This window comes from Citrus clementina, unplaced genomic scaffold (genome assembly GCF_000493195.1).
Source record: "Citrus clementina cultivar Clemenules unplaced genomic scaffold, Citrus_clementina_v1.0 scaffold_5, whole genome shotgun sequence".
Taxonomy (NCBI): Eukaryota; Viridiplantae; Streptophyta; class Magnoliopsida; order Sapindales; family Rutaceae; genus Citrus; species Citrus x clementina.
In genome coordinates this window covers 8,404,441-8,412,003 of record NW_006262201.1, presented here as the reverse complement: position 1 = coordinate 8,412,003, position 7,563 = coordinate 8,404,441, and the positions used below count along the sequence as shown (strand labels likewise).

The 7,563-nt window shown below is 35.3% G+C and overlaps 1 pseudogene; it reads left to right on the top strand.

Annotated features, from left to right (window-relative positions):
- Positions 1-1,609: 1,609 nt before the first annotated feature.
- Positions 1,610-2,657, top strand: LOC18041843 (annotated as a pseudogene).
- Positions 2,658-7,563: the final 4,906 nt, after the last annotated feature.

Below are 7,563 nucleotides of genomic sequence, written 5' to 3'. Positions count from 1 at the left end.
TCAGTTTCCTGTACTTGTGTATATAATTGCTTGGCTTTAGAGTAATGAAATAATCCTTTATAAGTGGGAAGAGCCATAACAGAGAAATTATAAATGTAAGTGGGTTATAAATAAATTCTATAAAATTGAAGAAGCCATAAGTAGGGGCCATAATTAAGAAACCACAAAACTCAGTAAGATTTATATAATATTTATAAAATTGAGGGGAAAATGTATGATACACAAAAAATGGATAAAAGCTCAAATGGTTGGGATATCTCCACTCCACAATTTGTGGTATCCACTCCATTTAAAAAAAATTCACATTATTAAAAAAAAGTAAAGAAAATGTTTAAATGACTAACACACACACATTGTTAATCACTAATGTTGTTTTAGCATCATTTAATTTGTATTATTTACCCTTACAACATAAAATGATAAAATTGTCCCAATCAAGTGTCTTGTACTCTTGTGCCATAAATTAAACAACTAATAAGGATTTACTTTGTTAATTGTCCAAATTTCTTCTTTGTTTGAAATTTTTGAAAAATGGTGGGTTTACACAATTTAAGGGGTGGAAATTTACCATTCAAGTTGTAATTGTACTTTATTATTTTCTCTAGGATATTTCCACCCACTTTGAAAATACAAATTAATAAAAAAAATTGTGCACTTAATCACTCAAGTCAATCGTATAGACTGCTATTGTATTTGACAATTAGGGTATTTAATTTTATGACTTATAATATAATATTTTAAAATGAAACACAACAATTTTTGACACCCCATACGTAAATGATATAATTTGTTTGTCTAATAAATTAATTTCACAAAAACCATGACATAAATATTTTGTTATTTAATAAAAAAATATAATCATACTAATAAAATAGTCCCAACATAGCATTCAGAAAACAATGATCTTTGTTTAAAATTTAAAAAAATGTTGAACCAAAATAAAATTTCTAGATATTTTGATACTTTTAACTTATAAGGCTAAAGTAGTCAAAACTAAACTCGTTCTAAAGTAACGTTAGTGGTCAAATGTAACAAAGAATGGTCACAGAAAAATTGAGAAATATTTAATCGAATTTATTCTATAGGCTTACACTTTATTTTTTATTTTGATTTTTATTTTTTTTGTGTAAACAATGTAAACTTCTGGTAACGATTTTCTGCAAATTGGTCCTCAACATGAATTGTGAGGTGGAAAATCCATCATCATTTCTCCGAAGTTTTTATTGGGCCTAAATGTGCATAGTTATTTGCTAAAATTATTAATTTTTTAAAAAATTTTTTTCGAAAAGGGACATTAGTGACGATGTGCTTGAAAATCACTTCTTCAAGTCCTTGAAACTTGCTAAAATATTAGTTACTATTATATTGCTAATCTTGACGGACAAGAATATATATAATATTGTTGCGTGCAATTACCGGCACCTAATAACAGCAAATTAGATACTATTGAGAGCTCAATGAATATATTAATCTACAAATAGGTTTATTTGAGAGACAATATTGCATACTTGTGCTTGTGGGCGTGCATTCACAACCTTCCTTTGGGAAATAAACAATTCACACAAGAAGCAAAAACAGTCTTTTAATCCTTTCAAAAAGACCCATATCCATGACCTCATCAGATATATTTAGGAACTCCATTAATGCCCTCAAACACCACTCAGTGATCCCATATTTCCTAATTCCCACGTTGCCAAATCAATACTGCTGAGGCGGCAACCCAAAAAACTGAAGGTTATTAATTCACAACGAAACGACACTTTGCCCAAGTTTTTCCAAGTTGACGAATACAAGGCCTTGAAAGCAAAGCAAATCAACAAGGCTTTAGATGAAGCCGTTCCACTGCGACATCCTGCTATTCTTCATGAAGCAATGAGATACTCTCTACCTGGTGGTAAACGTTTAATGTCAACTTTATGTATTGCTTCATATGAGATGATCGGAGGAAGTCAGTCAGTGGCGATGTCAATGGCTTGTGCTATAGAGTTGCTCGTCACAATGGCTGTAATTCAAGATGACCTGCCATGCCTTGACAACGATGATCTTCGACGAGGCAAGCCTTCAACCACAAGGTTTTCGGCGAAGCAACCGCAATTCTTGCTTGTCAAGCTCTACATTGCCTTGCCATGCAGCACATTTCCATGATCAAGGCCAAAAAAGTTTCCCCCGACCGCCTGCTTCGGGCCATGGTTGAGATAAACTCAGCTGTTGGGTCAGAAGGAATTGCTGCAGGGCAGATCATGGACATCAACAGTGAAGGCAAAGAAGTAAGTTTGAGTGAATTGAACTTCATTCATAGACACAAAACTGGGAAGTTTATAGAGGCAAGCATAGTTAGCGGAGTTATAATAGGAGGAGGAAATGAAGAAGAGACAGAGAGAATGAGGCATTTTGGAAAATGCGTAGGGATGGCATATCAATTGTGGAATGATATTGTAGATGTGATTGGATCGCCAGAGATGAGGGAAAAGACTGGCAGGGATATGACGCGAGATAAGGCAACATATCCAAAGTTAGTGGGGGTCGATGGGTCCAAGAAGCATGCCAAGGAGCTGATAGCTGAAGCAAAACAAGAGCTTGCTTACTTTGATCCTTCAAGGGCTGCCCCCCCAGACCATCTGGTTAACTTCATCGTTTCCTTTGGCAATAATAATTAGTTTTCATGTTTGTTTGTTTTGCGAAAGTTTTCATGTCGAGAGAATAACGATGTATTTGAATATTGTAGTATATTGAGCTGTCTTGTGTGTTCTTATTATTATTTTTTTCAAAAGCAAACTCGAGTAAACGATCAATTTATTGAATATAAATTAGAAACAGAATGCAGCGTAGAGTCAAATATAAAAATTACTTCAATCGCATGTCATGTTGTGAATATGGCTGGGCTAGGATGGTGCTGACGTACCGACGTAGAGTCACCTAGCAGCTTCGGAAAGTGTTGACTATGAGAACCTTTCTCAATTATATTAATCCTAATTTATCAAAATATGTAAACCTAAAATATAATTACATAATAACATTCTACTAACTAACTCGAATAAGTCTTAAATCCGATATTTAGAAAAAAGATAAATCCTGAAAGCAATCCAAAAAATATAAAAATATCTTAAACTTGCAAAACAACCAAGAAAGAAATAGAAATTTCAGCCCAACTATGAGGCCACTATGACATTGCACATTGATTTTTCTAAATTGTCTGAACCGTTATTATTATTATTATTTTTTGGTTAATTTCTCTTTTGCTAAAAGTCTATGACAATGGCCAGCAAGTATATATGTCGGACTTTTCATTGCCTCATTCTGCCTGCTTTCAAACGTTGTGGACAGCCATGAGTTCTAAACCTTTTGGTTCTTATTTGTCAATTGCGTGGCGCATGGCAATTTTTCTGATTTTTCATCACATTTAGAAAGCAAGAAATAAGATTACTTTTGAAGACTTTACGCCTAGCACCTCTCGCACAATTGCTTCTTACTAGTCTTTCTTATGTGCTTGGTCTTCAACTTGCCCAGGTTCTGTCTCTTCTCTTCAGATTTGAATACCGTCAAAAATCTTGGCATTAATATCTCTCGCTTCAGAGCTCCTACAGTGTCGATGGTTCTATGGCATCAGCCTATTTCTCATTTAATATAATTAAGACATATGGTATGATCTCTGAAAAATTAATCCAGGAGCTTCAGCTTGCAGTGGTTTATTTAGAAATCATCATGGTATTTTCTTCGGTGCTTTTACTATGAGTTTGGGCGGCAATAATTCCTTTTTGGCTGAAATCATGGCCATTATTCATGCGGTTTTACAAGCCTACAATCCTTTTTGGAACTACATTTGGCTGGAAAGTGAATCTATGGCTGCCATATCTAAACCATTCATTATTAATAGCACCAAGATCCTCGCTTATCTAAACTTTCATCTTAGCAAATACATTACTTGGATTTAATTGAAATAAATCTACACTTATATTAAGTTTGGCCCCTTACTTTAATAAGTTTTATTTTGTAGTTTACTCAAGATCATAGCTTGTCCATTTTTTGTCCTCATTTTATTTTTATTAGTCTCATTAATTTTATTGATTTCTGTTCTAGCCTACTCTAGTTTACAGTTTCTACATCAAGGCCCTTGTCTAGTTTCGCAATTGATTTGGTTGGCAGCATTAGGGTGGCAAAAAAAAAAAAAAAAACCCGAGCATTTTTTTCTTAATCCCCTATCCAGGCCCTCGTACTGGGGGCGGGGGCGAAGGGGTGTGTAGGGATGGGATTTGGGTTTTACTTAATTATTATTTTTGCCATATTAGAAGAATATAACAAAATGATAACAAAAACAACGATACACCTAACCGAGATTGTAGTTTAATTGAAATTTTTTAATTAACACTGTTACTTCTGCTGAGTTTATTGTTATTTTTATTATCATCGTGTCACTTTTAGGATTTCTTTTATTATTTTTCATAAAATATTACGTGGATCGTGTTATGCTTTTTCAAGGGTCCATCTGTAAAATCACTTATTGTTTTTGTTTTTTTTTCCCAATCATTGCCATAGGTTTAGTTGTTGACTCTTAGTAAGTGTTTGAACTCGATCACTTCATTAATTATATGAAATGGAACAGCGGTCTTGTAAGGGAGCTGGCAAGCTTAGATTTTCCAACGAACAATCAACCCAGGCTGAGCAGATGATGACTTCGAATTAGTAAATCGATGTTGATGTGAAAGATCATTAATATTGTTTATTCAATACCCACACAAACTGTGGTTGGTGGGTTGTATTAATTCCACAATCTATTTTGATTTTATCTAGTTTTATGTTATTTTTTAATTTATTCAATCTTTGAGCGTATTTGGGCTAACGCAGTTACAATACAGTATCAATTAGGTCTGTATGGGTGACCAGACAATTCAAAATTTCAAACACTCATTTTCAGTTTGACATTATATACTTTACTTTAAATCAGATGAAACCTTTATTTTTTTCCACGTGTGGATATTGTTCATCATTTAGGTAGCTAAGGGTGTTATGAAATTAAATTAGCTGTATATAAATAAATTAAATTTTCTTGCTATTTGACGAGTTTTAATTTTTTTTAATATACCTCGGAGGATTTTATGGGGTATGTTAACGAAAGGAATTTTTGACAATTCTACAGGGAATGCTAATAACATCACTCAATACATTATTATCTTATGTTTTAGTGAAGTTGTTAATCTTGTAAAAGAGTTTATTATTTAAGAGATGTCATTATTGAACATTTATGTATATATATATTCTTTCTTACTAAAATCTAAAATTTTTTATTTGAAGTGAGGTATGTATAGAGTAATCGAGTAGATGAAGAAAGTCACATCAGTTCTTTAGATGAACCTGTTGAGATACTGCCCAGGGAGGACTGTAGAACTATCAGCCAACAATTCTAAACTTATCCTGTTATAAAAATTAATAAAGAAGGATAAAAAAGAAGTTTGTTTAAGATGGGACCATAAGAGGACAATAAATTCCTATAATTTTTTATCTTCCTCCAAGTCGAAAGCCTATTGCTTTGTTGAATTTTAGAGTTCATTTATTTAATTATTTTTAAAAATAGAGTGGTGGGTAAACTTTAAATTAATTTTTTAACTTAATTTTTTTAACACTTGAATTAGAATAATCAACCAAATAAAATTACTTATGATACAAGAAAAAACACCCACTATTGCAGTTGTCACCTGACTTTTCTCAAGATGCGTGTGGCAACCCGCGTGATGGCGCTAAGACCCTACTTAGCCAGCCAACTCAAAACCCAACAAAAGCGATTTTATAAGGAAGCACGTCAATACTCGCACAAAGGAGGTTATACAAGAACGTAATCCCGCCAACACAAAGAACAACCACGCACACAACACTGAACATAAGTATAGATTTTTACGGAGGCACCAACCTCCAACTTTTCTATTCCGCAACAAGAAAAGCTTTACAAGATGATTCAAGTAATGTATGCACAAGACACAAATGCTCAATCAAAAACCCATGCCCCCCACATACACCCTATCACTATCTATATACATGGGTTTGCATGTGACACCCCCACTCGCTGAGGTTAGGTGGCGCGACACCCACACGCCACCTCAAATCCCTCCCCAAGATTTCGGCCTCCATTAAGCATGTTCAAGGAAGTTCATCGCTACTCCCCAAAGGAACAAGGCAACTGCTGCCCATGTCTAGAGATAAGGAAGTTGTGGGGCGTAACCGCCGCTGCCCACTCTCCATGTTTTCCCCATTTCTAGTGTTCCAAGGCCATGTCTCCCACTCATGCTTGATTTTCGTCTACCTCTTGAAGAATTTTGGCCAACCATGCTCCACATCCCGCAGCCACTGCCCGCTCACAGTCCGCGCACAACGCCTCTCATTTTTGCATGATCCAGCCCCCATGTGCATGCCTCACATTGCTGCACATCGGCGTGCACTCGGGCCCGCAACTAAGCCACATCTCACAACTAACTTGCGCGTTGTTGAACACCACGCTCGCGCGCTCATTCCTGCTCGCTTGCTGCTAAGCCTCACGCCCACAACGCCACAGTCTTGCGAGTTGTTGTGTACGCCACCTTCGCATACTGTTGTGTGCGCTGCCCAGCATTTCTTGTGCCCATGCCGCAGCGTGCACTCTACTGCCGTGCCCCAGCCAACGCGCCAGTCCTGCCTTGTTTCCGCGCTCACCACAAGCATGCCCACTTACTGCCATGGCTCAGCACAAGGCCCCCTAGCGAAGCTACGGCAGTTGGCCCCATGGCTCACGGTGGTGACAACAGTCCTCTATGTGACGATTTTTGGTTTGAAGATCTACAACGATAGACGTATAATAGATTTTTCTTTTTTGTCATGTATTTACGACATATTTATGATAGAAATATCATCTATCGAGAACCTATGCTAGACTAGTGATAGATTATTTGGCTATCAATAATGCATGACATATTTTTTATTTTGACTTTAATTGCATGGGTTTGACTTTAATCGCATGAGCTTGACTTTATTTTTGAACACATTTTATTAACAAGAAAAAGTGAAACGATGACATCTCTTGATATAAGATTTATAATTTTAAATTATAACTAAAACGTTTGCAATAAAAAACACAACGCAACATTTTACAAGGAGGGAAACATTTTGTGAGGAGGGAACTAAAAAATATTCAAAAGTGTTGAGAAAATTTTCAAGCCTCACTCTCAAACTCAAAATACAACACACAACTAGTAAAATCCTCGAAACCCATACTAAACCGACAACACCCAAACACTCACTACTAGAAAAACAAGTTGCAATGACCGAATTTTTGTCATAAATATTAAAAAATTAATCATTTATCAAAAGAATATGATAGACATGTGACAATTTTTATATATCACAAAGACATGATAGATTTGTGACAGTTTATTTATCTATCACATACATGTGATGGCTTATTACTATTTAATGAAACAGTGAGTTTAAGATGAGCCAATTTGGACATGAAACAACATCGTATCTTGAAACCACCAAAACAATTCTAAGTGTTGGACTCTCTTTTGACTTCACATGGCAAGTTCTAATTTTAGATCACAC